Consider the following 24,204-nt stretch of genomic DNA (forward strand, 5'->3'; position numbering starts at 1 on the left):
TATTATTATTAGGGCCCGAGCACCGAGAGTGCGAAGGCCCTATTGTATCTGCTCCGTTTCTTATTATTATTATTATTATTATTATTATTATTATTATTATTATTATTCAGGCGAAACAAGGGCCTTTTTGAGGGCCTAAACATGCTCAAAAACTCATGAAATTTTGCACACATGCCAGGTCTGGTGAAAAATTTTGTATTTTAATGGTTTTACATATGAGCACTGGGAAATGGCTCTAGAGCGCCACCTATGCCTTGTTAAATGCAGCCCTACGACCACATCGTTTGAGCTACATGTATGAAATTTGGCACACATATGTATCATGCCAAGACGAACAAAAAAGTCTGTGGGCCCATTGACGCAAACCCAACAGGAAGTCCGCCATTTGGAAGAGAAGGTGACATTTTGGCTCAAATTTTGCCATTTCCATGCCTCGAACTTTTGCGAACTCCTCCTTGGGGTTTCATTTCATAACCTTCAAATTTGGACAGTGTCAACTACACCCTTGTGCCATGTTAAATTGCGGAGCTTTTGAGTTTTCACAATACGGTGACGCCGTGGCGCCATGGCGAATTTCGATGACTCGCCATGAAAATCTTATTGCCTCTCATTTTGTCATACATTTTCTGACCTTGACCAAAGTGAACACATATGATAAGGCTCCACCCCTGAACATATTTCAACTGCCATATTTGACACCAGGTACAGCGCCACCTAGTGGGAACAGGAAATGTCATGTTTTACACTTTGGGGTACAGTATTGTGATGGGTGACATCTGCAGCCTCAAATTTCTCCAGGAAAGCCTTAAGGAGTTGGTCTTGGGTTACAGTGAAGACTGTGACTTTTCACGAAAGGGTGTGACCCCAGCAGCATGGCGAACTTTGATGTCACGCCATGAAGAAACAAATTAGTATAACTCAATGAAATCCAGTCTGATCAGTACCAGACTTTACAGGCATGATGTCAGACCCGCCCTGAACAGATTGATGTGCCCATTGTCGGAAATATGGACAGCGCCACCTAGTGGCAACAGGAAATGTCATGGCTTTAATTTTGTTGTACTGATTTTCACAGGTTGATCGTGGCCACCTCAAAAGCGGTGAATATCACCATCAGTCCCTCGTGATGCTTCAGTGCAAAAATTGTGACTTTAAAATGAACGGCGCACCCTGGTGGCAACGCGGTTCATCATGAAAGATGAAGTGGCTTTTGAGGGGCTTGGAAAGTTTATAGAGGCTTGAAATTTGGCACACACCTCCAAATGGATGAAGGCATTGTTGTTATGTAACCATTTTCCTTGAATAGCGCAAAATGGCTCCACAGCGCCCCCTACAATATTTCAAAACATCAGCCCCTGCTCTGTGTTTCATCTATGAGTCTGACACTTGGTAAGCTTGTGTAAGATATCAAGATGTACAAAAAAGTCTCTTGGAGCAATATCCCAAATCCAACAGGAAGTCAGCCATTTTAAAATTAATGTGCAATTTTGATGACATTTTCCCCTCTTTTCAGGCCTCATACTTTGACGAACTCCTCCAAGGGATTTCATCATATTGAAGCATTCTTCAGTGTGTGGAATCCAAAGACCTTTGTGTTGTTAAATTGCGAAGCTTTTTACGTCCAGGGAAACGGGGTGGTTATGGCGGCACTTAGAGTTTGAATCACTCGCCAAAAAGCAGTAATCTGCTGTCACTCAAAAACACAATGTCCAATCTCTCCCAAACGTCTCAGGTGTGATGAGACTCGAGCTTGGAAGTGTTTGTTATGCCATTTGTACATAATGGTTAGAGCGCCACCTAGTGGAACGACTAACTAATCATGAATGAATGAGTTGAAATGTTAGCTGGTGGTTAAATGCATGAATTCCATCAATGTGACATCAGATCGGAGGTGCTGGTTTTAGGTGTTGGGCGTGGCTCGACGCGCCGGGGGTGCGAGGGCCCTCATAACGCTGCTTGCAGCTTTAATTATTATTATTATTATTATTCACCCCAAACAAGGGCCTTTTTGAGGGCCTAAACATGCTCAAAAACTCATGAAATTTTGCACACATGCCAGGTCTGGTGAAAAATTTTGTATTTTAATGGTTTTACATATGAGCACTGGGAAATGGCTCTACAGCGCCACCTATGCCTTGTTAAATGCAGCCCTACGACCACATCGTTTGAGCTACATGTATGAAATTTGGCACACATGTGTATCATGCCAAGACGAACAAAAAAGTCTGTGGGCCCATTGACGCAAACCCAACAGGAAGTCCGCCATTTGGAAGAGAAGGTGACATTTTGGCTCTAATTTTGCCATTTCCATGCCTCGAACTTTTGCGAACTCCTCCTTGGGGTTTCATTTCATAACCTTCAAATTTGGACAGTGTCAACTACACCCTTGTGCCATGTTAAATTGCGGAGCTTTTGAGTTTTCACAATAGTATGAGGCCGTGGCGCCATGGCGAATTTTGATGACTCGCCATGAAAATCTTATTGCCTCTCATTCTGTCATACATGTTCCGATCTGGACCAAAGAGCACACATATGATAAGGCTCCACGCCTGAACATATTTCAACTGCCATATTTGACACCAGGGACAGCGCCACCTAGTGGGAACAGGAAATGTCATGTTTTACACTTTGGGGTACAGTATTGTGATGGGTGACATCTGCAGCCTCAAATTTCTCCAGGAAAGCCTTAAGGAGTTGGTCTTGGGTTACAGTGAAAACTGTGACTTTTCGCAAAAGGGTGTGACCCCAGCAGCATGGCGAACTTTGATGTCACGCCATGAAGAAACAAATTAGTATAACTCAATGAAATCCAGTCTGATCAGTACCAGACTTTACAGGCATGATGTCACACCCGCCCTGAACAGATTGATGTGCCCATTGTCGGAAATACGGACAGCGCCACCTAGTGGCAACAGGAAATGTCATGGCTTTAACTTTGTTGTACTGATTTTCACAGGTTGATCGTGGCCACCTCAAAAGCGGTGAATATCACCATCAGTCCCTCGTGATGCTTCAGTGCAAAAATTGTGACTTTAAACTGAACGGCGCACCCTGGTGGCAACGCGGTTCATCATGAAAGATGAAGTGGCTTTTGAGGGGCTTGGAAAGTTTATAGAGGCTTTAAATTTGGCACACACCTCCAAATGGATGAAGGCATTGTTGTTATGTAACCATTTTCCTTGAATAGCGCAAAATGGCTCCACAGCGCCCCCTACAATATTTCAAAACATCAGCCCCTGCTCTGTGTTTCATCTATGAGTCTGACACTTGGTAAGCTTGTGTAAGATATCAAGATGTACAAAAAAGTCTCTTGGAGCAATATCCCAAATCCAACAGGAAGTCAGCCATTTTAAAATTAATGTGTAATTTTGATGACATTTTCCCCCCTTTTCAGGCCTCATACTTTGACGAACTCCTCCAAGGGATTTCATCATATTGAAGCATTCTTCAGTGTGTAGAATCTAAAGACCTTTGTGATGTTAAATTGCGAAGCTTTTTCCGTTCAGGGAAACGGGGTGGTCATGGCGGCACGTAGAGTTCCAATCACTCGCAAAAAGCAGTAATCTGCTGTCACTAAAAAACACAATGTCCAATCTCTCCCAAAGGTCGCAGGTGTGATGAGACTCGAGCTTGGAAATGTTTGTTATGCTATTTGTCAATAATGGTTAGAGCGCCACCTAGTGGCATGACTATAATCCTGGTTGAATAAGATGAAATGTTAGCTGGTGATTAAAAGCATGAAATCCATCAATGTGACATCACATCGGACGTGCCGGTTTGAGGTGTTGGCAGTGGCTCGACGTGCCGGGGGTGCGAGGGCCCTCATAACGCTGCTTGCAGCTTTAATTAGGGCCCGAGCACCGAGAGTGCGAAGGCCCTATTGTATCTGCTCCGTTTCTTATTATTAGGGCCCGAGCACTGACAGTGCGAAGGCCCTATTGTAATTGCTCTGTTTATTATTATTATTATTATTATTATTATTATTATTATTATTATTATTATTATTATTATTATTCCGGCAAATGAATTGGCCTTTTGAGGGCCTAAACATGCTCGAAAACTCATGAAATTTTGCACACGCGTCAGGTCTGGTGAAAATTTACGTATTTTAATGTTCTCAGACATGGCCAGGGAAAATTAGCTCAGTAGCGCCACCTAGAAAAATGAAAAATGCGAGCCCCCGGTATGGGTATGACCTACATATTTGAAAGTCGGTACACCTATATAACGTTGAGAGTCGAACAAAAAAGTCTATTATGGCAATGTCCTAAACCCAACAGGAAGTCCGCCATTTTGGATTGAAGGTGACATTTTGGGTCTGATTTTACCGTTTCCATGCGTTGTACTTTAACGAACTCCTCCTTGGGATTTGGTCCTATAAGCTTCAAATTTGGACAGTGTCAACTACACCCTTGTGCCATGTTAAATTGCGGAGCTTTTGAGTTTTCACAATAGTATGAGGCCGTGGCGCCATGGCGAATTTTGATGACTCGCCATGAAAATCTTATTGCCTCTCATTCTGTCATACATGTTCCGATCTGGACCAAAGAGCACACATATGATAAGGCTCCACCCCTGAACATATTTCAACTGCCATATTTGACATCAAGGACAGCGCCACCTAGTGGGAACAGGAAATGTCATGTTTTACACTTTGGGGTACAGTATAGTGATGGGTGACATCTGCAGCCTCAAATTTCTCCAGAAAAGCCTTAAGGAGTTGGTCTTGGGTTACAGTGAAAACTGTGCGTTTTCGCAAAAGGGTGTGACCCCAGCGGCATGGCGAACTTTGATGTCACGCCATGAAGAAACAAATTAGTATAACTCAATGAAATCCAGTCTGATCAGTACCAGACTTTACAGGCATGATGTCAGACCCGCCCTGAACAGATTGATGTGCCCATTGTCGGAAATACGGACAGCGCCACCTAGTGGCAACAGGAAATGTCATGGCTTTAATTTTGTTGTACTGATTTTCACAGGTTCATCTTGGCCACCTCAAAAGCGGTGAATATCACCATCAGTCCCTCGTGATGCTTCAGTGCAAAAATTGTGAGTTTAAACTGAACGGCGCACCCTGGTGGCAACGCTGTTCAACATGAAAGATGAAGTGGCTTTTGAGGGTCTTGGCAAGTTTATAGAGGCTTGAAATTTGGCACACACCTCCAAATGGATGAAGGCTTTGTTGGCATGTGATCATTTTCATTGAATAGCGCGAAATTGCTCCACAGCGCCCCCTACAAAATTTCAAAACCACAGCCCCTGCTCTGTGTTCTATGTATGATTCTGAAACCTGGTAAGCTTATAGGAGATATCAAGATGTACAAAAAAGTCTCTTGGTGCAATATCCCAAATCCAACAGGAAGTCAGCCATTTTAAAATTAATGTGTAATTTTGGCAACATTTTCCCCTCTTTCCAGGCACCGTTCTTTGACGAACTCCTCCAAGGGATTTCATCATATTGAACCAATCTCCAGTGTGTGGAATCTAAAGACCTTTGTGATATTAAATTGCGAAGCTTTTTACTTTCAGGGAAACGGGGTGGTCATGGCGGCATGTAGAGTTTCTATCACTCGCCAAAAAGCAGTAATCTGCTGTCACTCAAAGACACAATGTCCAATCTCTCCCAAAGCTCATAGGCGTGATGAGACTCCAGCTCGGAAATGTTTGTTATGCCATTTATACATAATGGTTAGAGCGCCACCTAGTGGAATGACTAACTAATCATGAATGAATGAGTTGAAATGTTAGCTGGTGGTTAAATGCATGAATTTCATCAATGTGACATCAGATCGGACGTGCTGGTTTTAGGTGTTGGGCGTGGCTCGACGCGCCGGGGTGCGAGGGCCCTCATAACGCTGCTTGCAGCTTTAATTATTATTATTATTATTATTCAGGCGAAACAAGGGCCTTTTTGAGGGCCTAAACATGCTCAAAAACTCATGAAATTTTGCACACATGCCAGGTCTGGTGAAAAATTTTGTATTTTAATGGTTTTACATATGAGCACTGGGAAATGGCTCTAGAGCGCCACCTATGCCTTGTTAAATGCAGCCCTACGACCACATCGTTTGAGCTACATGTATGAAATTTGGCACACATGTGTATCATGCCAAGACGAACAAAAAAGTCAGTGGGCCCATTGACGCAAACCCAACAGGAAGTCCGCCATTTGGAAGAGAAGGTGACATTTTGGCTCTAATTTTGCCATTTCCATGCCTCGAACTTTTGCGAACTCCTCCTTGGGGTTTGATTTCATAACCTTCATATTTGGTCAGTGTCAACTACACCCTTGTGCCATGTTAAATTGCGGAGCTTTTGAGTTTTCACAATACGGTGAGGCCGTGGCGCCATGGCGAATTTCGATGACTCGCCATGAAAATCTTATTGCCTCTCATTTTGTCATACATTTTCTGACCTTGACCAAAGTGAACACATATGATAAGGCTCCACCCCTGAACATATTTCAACTGCCATATTTGACACCAGGGACAGCGCCACCTAGTGGGAACAGGAAATGTCATGTTTTACACTTTGGGGTACAGTATTGTGATGGGTGACATCTGCAGCCTCAAATTTCTCCAGGAAAGCCTTAAGGAGTTGGTCTTGGGTTACAGTGAAAACTGTGACTTTTCACGAAAGGGTGTGACCCCAGCAGCATGGCGAACTTTGATGTCACGCCATGAAGAAACAAATTAGTATAACTCAATGAAATCCAGTCTGATCAGTACCAGACTTTACAGGCATGATGTCAGACCCGCCCTGAACAGATTGATGTGCCCATTGTCGGGAATACGGACAGCGCCACCTAGTGGCAAAAGGAAATGTCATGGCTTTAACTTTGTTGTACTGATTTTCACAGGTTGATCGTGGCCACCTCAAAAGCGGTGAATATCACCATCAGTCCCTCGTGATGCTTCAGTGCAAAAATTGTGACTTTAAACTGAACGGCGCACCCTGGTGGCAACGCGGTTCATCATGAAAGATGAAGTGGCTTTTGAGGGGCTTGGAAAGTTTATAGAGGCTTGAAATTTGGCACACACCTCCAAATGGATGAAGGCATTGTTGTTATGTAAGCATTTTCCTTGAATAGCGCAAAATGGCTCTGCAGCGCCCCCTACAATATTTCAAAACATCAGCCCCTGCTCTGTGTTTAATCTATGAGTCTGACACTTGGTAAGCTTGTGTAAGATATCAAGATGTACAAAAAAGTCTCTTGGAGCAATATCCCAAATCCAACAGGAAGTCAGCCATTTTAAAATTAATGTGTAATTTTGATGACATTTCCCCCCCTTTTCAGGCCTCATATTTTGACGAACTCCTCCAAGGGATTTCATCATATTGAAGCATTCTTCAGTGTGTAGAATCTAAAGACCTTTGTGATGTTAAATTGCGAAGCTTTTTCCGTTCAGGGAAACGGGGTGGTCATGGCGGCACGTAGAGTTTCAATCACTCGCAAAAAGCAGTAATCTGCTGTCACTAAAAAACACAATGTCCAATCTCTCCCAAAGGTCGCAGGTGTGATGAGACTCGAGCTTGGAAATGTTTGTTATGCTATTTGTCAATAATGGTTAGAGCGCCACCTAGTGGCATGACTATAATCCTGGTTGAATAAGATGAAATGTTAGCTGGTGATTAAAAGCATGAAATCCATCAATGTGACATCACATCGGACGTGCCGGTTTGAGGTGTTGGCAGTGGCTCGACGTGCCGGGGGTGCGAGGGCCCTCATAACGCTGCTTGCAGCTTTAATTATTATTATTATTATTATTATTCACCCCAAACAAGGGCCTTTTTGAGGGCCTAAACATGCTCAAAAACTCATGAAATTTTGCACACATGCCAGGTCTGGTGAAAAATTTTGTATTTTAATGGTTTTACATATGAGCACTGGGAAATGGCTCTAGAGCGCCACCTATGCCTTGTTAAATGCAGCCCTACGACCACATCGTTTGAGCTACATGTATGAAATTTGGCACACATGTGTATCATGCCAAGACGAACAAAAAAGTCTGTGGGCCCATTGACGCAAACCCAACAGGAAGTCCACCATTTGGAAGAGAAGGTGACATTTTGGCTCTAATTTTGCCATTTCCATGCCTCGAACTTTAACGAACTCCTCCTTGGGATTTGGTCGTATAAGCTTCAAATTTGGACAGTGTCAACTACACCCTTGTGCCATGTTAAATTGCGGAGCTTTTGAGTTTTCACAATACTATGAGGCCGTGGCGCCATGGCGAATTTCGATGACTCGCCATGAAAATCTTATTGCCTCTCATTTTGTCATACATGTTCCGATCTGGACCAAAGAGCACACATATGATAAGGCTCCACCCCTGAACATATTTCAACTGCCATATTTGACATCAAGGACAGCGCCACCTAGTGGGAACAGGAAATGTCATGTTTTACACTTTGGGGTACAGTATAGTGAAGGGTGACATCTGAAGCCTCAAATTTCTCCAGGAAAGCCTTAAGGAGTTGGTCTTGGGTTACAGTGAAAACTGTGAGTTTTCGCGAAAGGGTGTGACCCCAGCAGCATGGCGAACTTTGATGTCACGCCATGAAGAAACAAATTAGTATAACTCAATGAAATCCAGTCTGATCAGTACCAGACTTTACAGGCATGATGTCAGACCCGCCCTGAACAGATTGATGTGCCCATTGTCGGAAATACGGACAGCGCCACCTAGTGGCAACAGGAAATGTCATGGCTTTAATTTTGTTGTACTGATGTTCACAGGTTCATCGTGGCCACCTCAAAAGCGGTGAATATCAACATCAGTCCCTCGTGATGCTTCAGTGCAAAAATTGTGACTTTAAACTGAACGGCGCACCCTGGTGGCAACGCGGTTCACCATGAAAGATGAAGTGGCTTTTGAGGGGCTTGGAAAGTTTATAGAGGCTTGAAATTTGGCACACACCTCCAAATGGATGTAGGCTTTGTTGTCATGTGATCATTTTCATTGAATAGCGCGAAATTGCTCCACAGCGCCCCCTACAAAATTTCAAAACATCAGCCCCAGCTCTGTGTTTCATCTATGAGTCTGAAACCTGGTAAGCTTATGGAAAGTATCAAGATGTACAAAAAGGTCTCTTGGAGCAATATCCCAAATCCAACAGGAAGTCAGCCATTTTAAAATTAATGTGTAATTTTGGCGGCATTTTCCCCTCTTTTCAGGCTTCATACTTTGACGAACTCCTCCAAGGGATTTCATCATATTGAACCATTCTCCAGTGTGTGGAATCTAAAGACCTTTGTGATGTTAAATTGCGAAGCTTTTTACGTTCAAGGAAACGGGGTGGTCATGGCGGCACGTGGAGTTTCAATCACTCGCCAAAAAGCAGTAATATGCTGTCACTCAAAGACACAAAGTCCAATCTCTCCCAAAGGTCGCAGGCGTGATGAGACTCGAGCTCGGAAATGTTTGTTATGCCCTTTGTCTATAATGGTTAGCGCGCCACCTAGTGGGACGACTATACTCATGGTTGAACCAAATGAAATGTTAACTGGTGGTTAAATGCATGAATTCCATCAATGTGACATCAGATCGGAGGTGCTGGTTTCAGGTGTTGGGCATGGCTCGACACCCCGGGGGTGCGAGGGCCCTCATAACGCTGCTTGCAGCTTTAATTATTATTATTATTATTATTATTATTATTATTCAGGCGAAACAAGGGCCTTTTTGAGGGCCTAAACATGCTCAAAAACTCATGAAATTTTGCACACATGCCAGGTCTGGTGAAAAATTTTGTATTTTAATGGTTTTACATATGAGCACTGGGAAATGGCTCTACAGCGCCACCTATGCCTTGTTAAATGCAGCCCTACGACCACATCGTTTGAGCTACATGTATGAAATTTGGCACACATGTGTATCATGCCAAGACGAACAAAAAAGTCAGTGGGCCCATTGACGCAAACCCAACAGGAAGTCCGCCATTTGGAAGAGAAGGTGACATTTTGGCTCTAATTTTGCCATTTCCATGCCTCGAACTTTTGCGAACTCCTCCTTGGGGTTTGATTTCATAACCTTCATATTTGGTCAGTGTCAACTACACCCTTGTGCCATGTTAAATTGCGGAGCTTTTGAGTTTTCACAATACTATGAGGCCGTGGCGCCATGGCGAATTTCGATGACTCGCCATGAAAATCTTATTGCCTCTCATTTTGTCATACATTTTCTGATCTTGACCAAAGTGAACACATATGATAAGGCTCCACCCCTGAACATATTTCAACTGCCATATTTGACACCAGGGACAGCGCCACCTAGTGGGAACAGGAAATGTCATGTTTTACACTTTGGGGTACAGTATTGTGATGGGTGACATCTGCAGCCTCAAATTTCTCCAGGAAAGCCTTAAGGAGTTGGTCTTGGGTTACAGTGAAAACTGTGACTTTTCACGAAAGGGTGTGACCCCAGCAGCATGGCGAACTTTGATGTCACGCCATGAAGAAACAAATTAGTATAACTCAATGAAATCCAGTCTGATCAGTACCAGACTTTACAGGCATGATGTCAGACCCGCCCTGAACAGATTGATGTGCCCATTGTCAGGAATATGAAGAGCGCCACCTAGTGGGAACAGGAAATGTCATGTCTTACACTTTGTTGTACTGATTTTCACAGGTTCATTGTGGACACCTCAAAAGCGGTGAATATCACCGTCAGTCCTTCATGATGCTGCAGTGCGAATATTGTGACTTTATACTGAACGGCGCACCCTGGTGGCAACGCTGTTCACCATGAAAAATGAAGTGGCTTTTGAGGGGCTTGGAAAGTTTATAGAGGCTTGAAATTTGGCGCACACCTCCATTGTGCTTAAGGCTTTGTTGTTATGTGATCATTTTCATTGAATAGCGCAAAATGGCTCCACAGCGCCCCCTACAAAATTTCAAAACATCAGCCCCAGCTCTGTGTTTTATGTATGAGTCTGAAACCTGGTAAGCTTATAGGAGATATCAAGATGTACAAAAAAGTCTCTTGGAGCAATATCCCAAATCCAACAGGAAGTCAGCCATTTTAAAATTAATGTGTAATTTTTGTGACATTTTCCCCTCTTTCCAGGCACCGTTCTTTGACGAACTCCTCCAAGGGATTTCATCATATTGAACCAATCTCCAGTGTGTGGAATCTAAAGACCTTTGTGATGTTAAATTGCGAAGGTTTTTACGTTCAGGGAAACGGGGTGGTCATGGCGGCATGTGGAGTTTCAGTCACTCGCCAAAAAGCAGTAATCTGCTGTCACTCAAAATCAAAATGTCCAATATGTCCCAAAGGTCGCAGGCGTGATGAGACTCGAGCTCGGAAATGTTTGTTATGCCATTTGTCAGTAATGGTTAGAGCGCCACCTAGTGGGACAACTATAATCATGATTGAATGAGATGAAATGTTAGCTGGTGGTTGAATGCATGAATGTCATTAATGTGACATCACATCGGAGGTGCTGGTTGTAGGTGTTGGGCGTAGCTCGACGCGATGGGGTGCGAGGGCCCTCATAACGCTGCTTGCAGCTTTAATTAGGGCCCGAGCACTGACAGTGCGAAGGCCCTATTGTAATTGCTCTGTTTATTATTATTATTATTATTATTATTATTTCGGCAAATGAATTGGCCGTTTGAGGGCCTAAACATGCTCGAAAACTCATGAAATTTTGCACACGCGTCAGGTCTGGTGAAAATTTACGTATTTTAATGTTCTCAGACATGGCCAGGGAAAATTAGCTCAGTAGCGCCACCTAGAAAAATGAAAAACGCGAGCCCCCGGTATGGGTATAACCTACATGTTTGAAAGTCGGTACACCTATATAATGTTCAGAGTCGAACAAAAAAGTCTATTATGGCAATGTCCTAAACCCAACAGGAAGTCCGCCATTTTGGATTGAATGTGACATTTTGGCTATGATTTTACCGTTTCCATGCCTCGAACTTTAACGAACTCCTCCTTGGGATTTGGTCCTATAAACTTCAAATTTGGACAGTGTCAACTACACCCTTGTGCCATGTTAAATTGCGGAGCTTTTGAGTTTTCACAATAGTATGAGGCCGTGGCGCCATGGCGAATTTTGATGACTCGCCATGAAAATCTTATTGCCTCTCATTCTGTCATACATGTTCCGATCTGGACCAAAGAGCACACATATGATAAGGCTCCACCCCTGAACATATTTCAACTGCCATATTTGACCTCAAGGACAGCGCCACCTAGTGGGAACAGGAAATGTTATGTTTTACACTTTGGGGTACAGTATAGTGATGGGTGACATCTGCAGCCTCAAATTTCTCCAGGAAAGCCTTAAGGAGTTGGTCTTGGGTTACAGTGAAAACTGTGACTTTTCGCAAAAGGGTGTGACCCCAGCAGCATGGCGAACTTTGATGTCACGCCATGAAGAAACAAATTAGTATAACTCAATGAAATCCAGTCTGATCAGTACCAGACTTTACAGGCATGATCTCAGACCCGCCCTGAACAGATTGATGTGCCCATTGTCGGAAATACGGACAGCGCCACCTAGTGGCAACAGGAAATGTCATGGCTTTAATTTTGTTGTACTGATTTTCACAGGTTCATCGTGGCCACCTCAAAAGCGGTGAATATCACCATCAGTCCCTCGTGATGCTTCAGTGCAAAAATTGTGACTTTAAACTGAACGGCGCACCCTGGTGGCAACGCTGTTCAACATGAAAGATGAAGTGGCTTTTGAGGGTCTTGGCAAGTTTATAGAGGCTTGAAATTTGGCACACACCTCCAAATGGATGAACGCTTTGTTGGCATGTGATCATTTTCATTGAATAGCGCGAAGTGGCTCCACAGCGCCCCCTACAAAATTTCAAAACCACAGCCCCTGCTCTGTGTTCTATGTATGATTCTGAAACCTGGTAAGCTTATAGGAGATATCAAGATGTACAAAAAAGTCTCTTGGTGCAATATCCCAAATCCAACAGGAAGTCAGCCATTTTAAAATTAATGTGTAATTTTGGCAACATTTTCCCCTCTTTCCAGGCACCGTTCTTTGACGAACTCCTCAAAGGGATTTCATCATATTGAACCAATCTCCAGTGTGTGGAATCTAAAGACCTTTGTGATGTTAAATTGCGAAGCTTTTTACGTTCAGTGAAACGGGGTGGTTATGGTGGCACTTAGAGTTTGAATCACTCGCCAAAAAGCAGTAATCTGCTGTTACTCAAAAACACAATGTCCAATCTTACCCAAAGGTCGCAGGCATAATGAGACTCGAGTTCGGAAATGTTTGTTATGCCATTTGTACATAATGGTTAGAGTGCCACCTAGTGGAACGACTAGCTAATCATGAATGAATGAGTTGAAATGTTAGCTGGTGGTTAAATGCATGAATTCCATCAATGTGACATCAGATTGGACGTGCTGGTTTTAGGTGTTGGCAGTGGCTCGACGTGCTGGGGGTGCGAGGGCCCTCATAACGCTGCTTGCAGCTTTAATTATTAGGGCCCGAGCACCGAGAGTGCGAAGGCCCTATTATATCTGCTCCGTTTCTTATTATTATTATTATTATTATTATTATTATTATTATTATTATTATTATTATTATTATTATTATTATTATTATTCACCCCAAACAAGGGCCTTTTTGAGGGCCTAAACATGCTCAAAAACTCATGAAATTTTGCACACATGCCAGGTCTGGTGAAAAATTTTGTATTTTAATGGTTTTACATATGAGCACTGGGAAATGGCTCTACAGCGCCACCTATGCCTTGTTAAATGCAGCCCTACGACCACATGGTTTGAGCTACATGTATGAAATTTGGCACACATGTGTATCATGCCAAGACGAACAAAAAAGTCTGTGGGCCCATTGACGCAAACCCAACAGGAAGTCCGCCATTTGGAAGAGAAGGTGACATTTTGGCTCTAATTTTGCCATTTCCATGCCTCGAACTTTTGCGAACTCCTCCTTGGGGTTTCATTTCATAACCTTCAAATTTGGACAGTGTCAACTACACCCTTGTGCCATGTTAAATTGCGGAGCTTTTGAGTTTTCACAATACTATGAGGCCGTGGCGCCATGGCGAATTTCGATGACTCGCCATGAAAATCTTATTGCCTCTCATTTTGTCATACATTTTCTGACCTTGACCAAAGTGAACACATATGATAAGGCTCCACCCCTGAACATATTTCAACTGCCATATTTGACACCAGGGACAGCGCCACCTAGTGGGAACAGGAAATGTCATGTTTTACACTTTGGGGTACAGTATAGTGATGGGTGACACCTGCAGCCTCAAATTTCTCCAGGAAAGCCTTAAGGAGTTGGTCTTGGGTTACAGTGAAAACTGTGACTTTTCGCAAAAGGGTGTGACCCCAGCAGCATGGCGAACTTTGATGTCACGCCATGAAGAAACAAATTAGTATAACTCAATGAAATCCAGTCTGATCAGTACCAGACTTTACAGGCATGATGTCAGACCCGCCCTGAACAGATTGACGTGCCCATTGTCGGAAATACGGACAGCGCCACCTAGTGGCCACAGGAAATGTCATGGCTTTAATTTTGTTGTACTGATTTTCACAGGTTCATCGTGGCCACCTCAAAAGCGGTGAATATCACCATCAGTCCCTCGTGATGCTTCAGTGCAAAAATTGTGACTTTACACTGAACGGCGCACCCTGGTGGCAACGCGGTTCAACATGAAAGATGAAGTGGCTTTTGAGGGGCTTGGAAAGTTTATAGAGGCTTTAAATTTGGCACACACCCCCAAATGGATGAAGGCTTTGTTGTCATGTGATCATTTTCATTGAATAGCGCGAAATTGCTCCACAGCGCCCCCTACAAAGTTTCAAAATATCAGCCCCTGCTCTGTGTTTTATCTATGAGTCTGAAACTTGGTAAGCTCATGGAAGATATTAAGATGTACAAAAAAGTCTCTTGGAGCAATATCCCAAATCCAACAGGAAGTCAGCCATTTTAAAATTAATGTGTAATTTTGGCGACATTTTCCCCTCTTTTCAGGCTTCATACTTTGACGAACTCCTCCAAGGGATTTCATCAGATTGGACCGATCTGCAGTTTGTGGAATCTAAAGACCTTTGTGATGTTAAATTGCGAAGCTTTTTACGTTCAGGGAAACGGGGTGGTCATGGCGGCACTTAGAGTTTGAATCACTCGCCAAAAAGCAGTAATCTGCTGTCACTCAAAAACACAATATCCAATCTCTCCCAAACGTCGCAGGTGTGATGAGACTCGAGCTCGGAAATGTTTGTTATGCCATTTGTCAGTAATAGTTAGAGCGCCACCTAGTGGGACGACTATAATCATGGTTCAATGAGATGAAATGTTAGCTGGTGGTTAAATGCATGAATTCCATCAATGTGACATCACATTGGACGTGCTGGTTTTAGGTGTTGGGCGTGGCTCGACACGCCAGGGTGCGAGGGCCCTCATAACGCTGCTTGCAGCTTTAATTATTATTATTATTATTCACCCCAAACAAGGGCCTTTTTGAGGGCCTAAACATGCTCAAAAACTCATGAAATTTTGCACACATGCCAGGTTTGGTGAAAAATTTTGTATTTTAATGGTTTTACATATGAGCACTGGGAAATGGCTCTACAGCGCCACCTATGCCTTGTTAAATGCAGCCCTACGACCACATCGTTTGAGCTACATGTATGAAATTTGGCACACATGTGTATCATGCCAAGACGAACAAAAAAGTCTGTGGGCCCATTGACGCAAACCCAACAGGAAGTCCGCCATTTGGAAGAGAAGGTGACATTTTGGCTCTAATTTTGCCATTTCCATGCCTCGAACTTTAACGAACTCCTCCTTGGGATTTGGTCCTATAAGCTTCAAATTTGGACAGTGTCAACTACACCCTTGTGCCATGTTAAATTGCGGAGCTTTTGAGTTTTCACAATAGTATGAGGCCGTGGCGCCATGGCGAATTTTGATGACTCGCCATGAAAATCTTATTGCCTCTCATTCTGTCATACATGTTCCGATCTGGACCAAAGAGCACACATATGATAAGGCTCCACCCCTGAACATATTTCAACTGCCATATTTGACATCAAGGACAGCGCCACCTAGTGGGAACAGGAAATGTCATGTTTTACACTTTGGGGTACAGTATTGTGATGGGTGACATCTGCAGCCTCAAATTTCTCCAGGAAAGCCTTAAGGAGTTGGTCTTGGGTTACAGTGAAAACTGTGACTTTTCACGGAAGGGTGTGACCCCAGCAGCATGGCGAACTTTGATGTCACGCCATGAAGAAACAAATTAGTATAACTCAATGAAATCCAGTCTGATCAGTACCAGACTTTACAGGCATGATGTCAGACCCGCCCTGAACAGATTGATATGCCCATTGTCGGAAATACGGACAGCGCCACCTAGTGGCAACAGGAAATGTCATGGCTTTAACTTTGTTGTACTGATTTTCACAGGTTGATCGTAGCCACCTCAAAAGCGGTGAATATCACCATCAGTCCCTCGTGATGCTTCAGTGCAAAAATTGTGACTTTAAACTGAACGGCGCACCCTGGTGGCAACGCGGTTCATCATGAAAGATGAAGTGGCTTTTGAGGGGCTTGGAAAGTTTATAGAGGCTTGAAATTTGGCACACACCTCCAAATGGATGAAGGCATTGTTGTTATGTAACCATTTTCCTTGAATAGCGCAAAATGGCTCCACAGCGCCCCCTACAATATTTCAAAACATCAGCCCCTGCTCTGTGTTTCATCTATGAGTCTGACACTTGGTAAGCTTGTGTAAGATATCAAGATGTACAAAAAAGTCTCTTGGAGCAATATCCCAAATCCAACAGGAAGTCAGCCATTTTAAAATTAATGTGTAATTTTGGCGACATTTTCCCCTCTTTTCAGGCTTCATACTTTGACGAACTCCTCCAAGGGATTTCATCATATTGAAGCATTCTTCAGTGTGTAGAATCTAAAGACCTTTGTGATGTTAAATTGCGAAGCTTTTTCCGTTCAGGGAAACGGGGTGGTCATGGCGGCACGTAGAGTTTCAATCACTCGCAAAAAGCAGTAATCTGCTGTCACTAAAAAACACAATGTCCAATCTCTCCCAAAGGTCGCAGGTGTGATGAGACTCGAGCTTGGAAATGTTTGTTATGCTATTTGTCAATAATGGTTAGAGCGCCACCTAGTGGCATGACTATAATCCTGGTTGAATAAGATGAAATGTTAGCTGGTGATTAAAAGCATGAAATCCATCAATGTGACATCACATCGGACGTGCCGGTTTGAGGTGTTGGCAGTGGCTCGACGTGCCGGGGGTGCGAGGGCCCTCATAACGCTGCTTGCAGCTTTAATTATTAGGGCCCGAGCACCGAGAGTGCGAAGGCCCTATTGTATCTGCTCCGTTTCTTATTATTATTATTATTATTATTATTATTATTATTATTATTATTATTATTATTATTATTCAGGCGAAACAAGGGCCTTTTTGAGGGCCTAAACATGCTCAAAAACTCATGAAATTTTGCACACATGCCAGGTCTGGTGAAAAATTTTGTATTTTAATGGTTTTACATATGAGCACTGGGAAATGGCTCTACAGCGCCACCTATGCCTTGTTAAATGCAGCCCTACGACCACATCGTTTGAGCTACATGTATGAAATTTGGCACACATGTGTATCATGCCAAGACGAACAAAAAAGTCAGTGGGCCCATTGACGCAAACCCAACAGGAAGTCTGCCATTTGGAAGAGAAGGTGACATTTTGGCTCTAATTTTGCCATTTCCATGCCTCGAACTTTTGCGAACTCCTCCTTGGGGTTTGATTTCATAACCTTCATATTTGGTCAGTGTCAACTACACCCTTGTGCCATGTTAAATTGCGGAGCTTTTGAGTTTTCACAATACTATGAGGCCGTGGCGCCATGGCGAATTTCGATGACTCGCCATGAAAATCTTATTGCCTCTCATTTTGTCATACATTTTCTGACCTTGACCAAAGTGAACACATATGATAAGGCTCCACCCCTGAACATATTTCAACTGCCATATTTGACACCAGGGACAGCGCCACCTAGTGGGAACAGGAAATGTCATGTTTTACACTTTGGGGTACAGTATTGTGATGGGTGACATCTGCAGCCTCAAATTTCTCCAGGAAAGCCTTAAGGAGTTGGTCTTGGGTTACAGTGAAAACTGTGACTTTTCACGAAAGGGTGTGACCCCAGCAGCATGGCGAACTTTGATGTCACGCCATGAAGAAACAAATTAGTATAACTCAATGAAATCCAGTCTGATCAGTACCAGACTTTACAGGCATGATGTCAGACCCGCCCTGAACAGATTGATGTGCCCATTGTCAGGAATATGAAGAGCGCCACCTAGTGGGAACAGGAAATGTCATGTCTTACACTTTGTTGTACTGATTTTCACAGGTTCATTGTGGACACCTCAAAAGCGGTGAATATCACCGTCAGTCCTTCATGATGCTGCAGTGCGAATATTGTGACTTTATACTGAACGGCGCACCCTGGTGGCAACGCTGTTCACCATGAAAAATGAAGTGGCTTTTGAGGGGCTTGGAAAGTTTATAGAGGCTTGAAATTTGGCGCACACCTCCATTGTGCTTAAGGCTTTGTTGTTATGTGATCATTTTCATTGAATAGCGCAAAATGGCTCCACAGCGCCCCCTACAAAATTTCAAAACATCAGCCCCAGCTCTGTGTTTTATGTATGAGTCTGAAACCTGGTAAGCTTATAGGAGATATCAAGATGTACAAAAAAGTCTCTTGGAGCAATATCCCAAATCCAACAGGAAGTCAGCCATTTTAAAATTAATGTGTAATTTTTGTGACATTTTCCCCTCTTTCCAGGCACCGTTCTTTGACGAACTCCTCCAAGGGATTTCATCATATTGAACCAATCTCCAGTGTGTGGAATCTAAAGACCTTTGTGATGTTAAATTGCGAAGGTTTTTACGTTCAGGGAAACGGGGTGGTCATGGCGGCATGTGGAGTTTCAGTCACTCGCCAAAAAGCAGTAATCTGCTGTCACTCAAAATCAAAATGTCCAATATGTCCCAAAGGTCGCAGGCGTGATGAGACTCGAGCTCGGAAATGTTTGTTATGCCATTTGTCAGTAATGGTTAGAGCGCCACCTAGTGGGACAACTATAATCATGATTGAATGAGATGAAATGTTAGCTGGTGGTTGAATGCATGAATGTCATTAATGTGACATCAGATCGGAGGTGCTGGTTGTAGGTGTTGGGCGTAGCTCGACGCGATGGGGTGCGAGGGCCCTCATAACGCTGCTTGCAGCTTTAATTATTATTATTATTATTATTATTATTATTCAGGCGAAACAAGGGCCTTTTTGAGGGCCTAAACATGCTCAAAAACTCATGAAATTTTGCACACATGCCAGGTCTGGTGAAAAATTTTGTATTTTAATGGTTTTACATATGAGCACTGGGAAATGGCTCTAGAGCGCCACCTATGCCTTGTTAAATGCAGCCCTACGACCACATCGTTTGAGCTACATGTATGAAATTTGGCACACATATGTATCATGCCAAGACGAACAAAAAAGTCTGTGGGCCCATTGACGCAAACCCAACAGGAAGTCCGCCATTTGGAAGAGAAGGTGACATTTTGGCTCAAATTTTGCCATTTCCATGCCTCGAACTTTTGCGAACTCCTCCTTGGGGTTTCATTTCATAACCTTCAAATTTGGACAGTGTCAACTACACCCTTGTGCCATGTTAAATTGCGGAGCTTTTGAGTTTTCACAATACGGTGACGCCGTGGCGCCATGGCGAATTTCGATGACTCGCCATGAAAATCTTATTGCCTCTCATTTTGTCATACATTTTCTGACCTTGACCAAAGTGAACACATATGATAAGGCTCCACCCCTGAACATATTTCAACTGCCATATTTGACACCAGGTACAGCGCCACCTAGTGGGAACAGGAAATGTCATGTTTTACACTTTGGGGTACAGTATTGTGATGGGTGACATCTGCAGCCTCAAATTTCTCCAGGAAAGCCTTAAGGAGTTGGTCTTGGGTTACAGTGAAGACTGTGACTTTTCACGAAAGGGTGTGACCCCAGCAGCATGGCGAACTTTGATGTCACGCCATGAAGAAACAAATTAGTATAACTCAATGAAATCCAGTCTGATCAGTACCAGACTTTACAGGCATGATGTCAGACCCGCCCTGAACAGATTGATGTGCCCATTGTCGGAAATATGGACAGCGCCACCTAGTGGCAACAGGAAATGTCATGGCTTTAACTTTGTTGTACTGATTTTCACAGGTTGATCGTGGCCACCTCAAAAGCGGTGAATATCACCATCAGTCCCTCGTGATGCTTCAGTGCAAAAATTGTGACTTTAAAATGAACGGCGCACCCTGGTGGCAACGCGGTTCATCATGAAAGATGAAGTGGCTTTTGAGGGGCTTGGAAAGTTTATAGAGGCTTGAAATTTGGCACACACCTCCAAATGGATGAAGGCATTGTTGTTATGTAACCATTTTCCTTGAATAGCGCAAAATGGCTCCACAGCGCCCCCTACAATATTTCAAAACATCAGCCCCTGCTCTGTGTTTCATCTATGAGTCTGACACTTGGTAAGCTTGTGTAAAATATCAAGATGTACAAAAAAGTCTCTTGGAGCAATATCCCAAATCCAACAGGAAGTCAGCCATTTTAAAATTAATGTGCAATTTTGGCAACATTTTCCCCTCTTTTCAGGCCTCATACTTTGACGAACTCCTCCAAGGGATTTCATCATATTGAAGCATTCTTCAGTGTGTGGAATCCAAAGACCTTTGTGTTGTTAAATTGCGAAGCTTTTTACGTCCAGGGAAACGGGGTGGTTATGGCGGCACTTAGAGTTTGAATCACTCGCCAAAAAGCAGTAATCTGCTGTCACTCAAAAACACAATGTCCAATCTCTCCCAAACGTCTCAGGTGTGATGAGACTCGAGCTTGGAAGTGTTTGTTATGCCATTTGTACATAATGGTTAGAGCGCCACCTAGTGGAACGACTAACTAATCATGAATGAATGAGTTGAAATGTTAGCTGGTGGTTAAATGCATGAATTCCATCAATGTGACATCAGATCGGAGGTGCTGGTTTTAGGTGTTGGGCGTGGCTCGACGCGCCGGGGGTGCGAGGGCCCTCATAACGCTGCTTGCAGCTTTAATTATTATTATTATTCACCCCAAACAAGGGCCTTTTTGAGGGCCTAAACATGCTCAAAAACTCATGAAATTTTGCACACATGCCAGGTCTGGTGAAAAATTTTGTATTTTAATGGTTTTACATATGAGCACTGGGAAATGGCTCTACAGCGCCACCTATGCCTTGTTAAATGCAGCCCTACGACCACATCGTTTGAGCTACATGTATGAAATTTTGCACACATGTGTATCATGCCAAGACGAACAAAAAAGTCTGGGGGCCCATTGACGCAAACCCAACAGGAAGTCCGCCATTTGGAAGAGAAGGTGACATTTTGGCTCTAATTTTGCCATTTCCATGCCTCGAACTTTAACGAACTCCTCCTTGGGATTTGGTCCTATAAGCTTCAAATTTGGACAGTGTCAACTACACCCTTGTGCCATGTTAAATTGCGGAGCTTTTGAGTTTTCACAATAGTATGAGGCCGTGGCGCCATGGCGAATTTTGATGACTCGCCATGAAAATCTTATTGCCTCTCATTCTGTCATACATGTTCCGATCTGGACCAAAGAGCACACATATGATAAGGCTCCACCCCTGAACATATTTCAACTGCCATATTTGACATCAAGGACAGCGCCACCTAGTGGGAACAGGAAATGTCATGTTTTACACTTTGGGGTACAGTATTGTGATGGGTGACATCTGCAGCCTCAAATTTCTCCAGGAAAGCCTTAAGGAGTTGGTCTTGGGTTACAGTGAAAACTGTGACTTTTCACGAAAGGGTGTGACCCCAGCAGCATGGCGAACTTTGATGTCACGCCATGAAGAAACAAATTAGTATAACTCAATGAAATCCAGTCTGATCAGTACCAGACTTTACAGGCATGATGTCAGACCCGCCCTGAACAGATTGATATGCCCATTGTCGGAAATACGGACAGCGCCACCTAGTGGCAACAGGAAATGTCATGGCTTTAACTTTGTTGTACTGATTTTCACAGGTTCATCGTGGCCACCTCAAAAGCGGTGAATATCACCATCAGTCCCTCGTGATGCTTCAGTGCAAAAATTGTGACTTTAAACTGAACGGCGCACCCTGGTGGCAACGCGGTTCATCATGAAAGATGAAGTGGCTTTTGAGGGGCTTGGAAAGTTTATAGAGGCTTGAAATTTGGCACACACCTCCAAATGGATGAAGGCTTTGTTGTTATGTAACCATTTTCCTTGAATAGCGCAAAATGGCTCCACAGCGCCCCCTACAATATTTCAAAACATCAGCCCCTGCTCTGTGTTTCATCTATGAGTCTGACACTTGGTAAGCTTGTGTAAGATATCAAGGTGTACAAAAAAGTCTCTTGGAGCAATATCCCAAATCCAACAGGAAGTCAGCCATTTGAAAATTAATGTGTAATTTTGATGACATTTTCCCCCCTTTTCAGGCCTCATACTTTGACGAACTCCTCCAAGGGATTTCATCATATTGAAGCATTCTTCAGTGTGTAGAATCTAAAGACCTTTGTGATGTTAAATTGCGAAGCTTTTTACGTTCAGTGAAACGGGGTGGTCATGGCGGCACATAGAGTTTCAATCACTCGCAAAAAGCAGTAATCTGCTGTCACTAAAAAACACAATGTCCAATCTCTCCCAAAGGTCGCAGGTGTGATGAGACTCGAGCTTGGAAATGTTTGTTATGCTATTTGTCAATAATGGTTAGAGCGCCACCTAGTGGCATGACTATAATCCTGGTTGAATAAGATGAAATGTTAGCTGGTGATTAAAAGCATGAAATCCATCAATGTGACATCACATCGGACGTGCCGGTTTGAGGTGTTGGCAGTGGCTCGACGTGCCGGGGGTGCGAGGGCCCTCATAACGCTGCTTGCAGCTTTAATTATTATTATTATTATTATTATTATTATTATTATTATTATTTCGGCAAATGAATTGGCCGTTTGAGGGCCTAAACATGCTCGAAAACTCATGAAATTTTGCACACGCGTCAAGTCTGGTGAAAATTTACGTATTTTAATGTTGTCAGACATGGCCAGGGAAAATTAGCTCAGTAGCGCCACCTAGAAAATTGAAAAACGCGAGCCCCCGGTATGGGTATGGCCTACAAGTTTGAAAGTCGGTACACCATTATAACGTTCAGAGTCGAACAAAAAAGTCTATTATGGCAATGTCCTAAACCCAACAGGAAGTCCACCATTTTGGATTGAAGGTGACATTTTGGCTCTGATTTTACCGTTTCCATGCCTTGTACTTTAACGAACTCCTCCTTGGGATTTGGTCCTATATACTTCAAATTTGGACAGTGTCAACTACACCCTTGTGCCATGTTAAATTGCGGAGCTTTTGAGTTTTCACAATACTATGAGGCCGTGGCGCCATGGCGAATTTCGATGACTCGCCATGAAAATCTTATTGCCTCTCATTTTGTCATACATTTTCTGACCTTGACCAAAGTGAACACATATGATAAGGCTCCACCCCTGAACATATTTCAACTGCCATATTTGACATCAAGGACAGCGCCACCTAGTGGGAACAGGAAATGTCATGTTTTACACTTTGGGGTACAGTATAGTGATGGGTGACATCTGTAGCCTCAAATTTCTCCAGGAAAGCCTTAAGGAGTTGGTCTTGGGTTACAGTGAAAGCTGTGACTTTTCGCCAAAGGGTGTGACCCCAGCAGCATGGCGAACTTTGATGTCACGCCATGAAGAAACAAATTAGTATAACTCAATGAAATCCAGTCTGATCAGTACCAGACTTTACAGTCATGATGTCAGACCCGCCCTGAACAGATTGATGTGCCCATTGTCGGAAATACGGACAGCGCCACCTAGTGGCAACAGGAAATGTCATGGCTTTAATTTTGTTGTACTGATTTTCACAGGTTCATCGTGGCCACCTCAAAAGCGGTGAATATCAACATCAGTCCCTCGTGATGCTTCAGTGCAAAAATTGTGACTTTAAACTGAACGGCGCACCCTGGTGGCAACGCGGTTCACTATGAAAGATGAAGTGGCTTTTG

The sequence above is a fragment of the Aulonocara stuartgranti genome (assembly GCF_965226115.1).
Source record: "Aulonocara stuartgranti genome assembly, chromosome: 15".
In the NCBI taxonomy this organism is placed as follows: Eukaryota; Metazoa; Chordata; class Actinopteri; order Cichliformes; family Cichlidae; genus Aulonocara; species Aulonocara stuartgranti.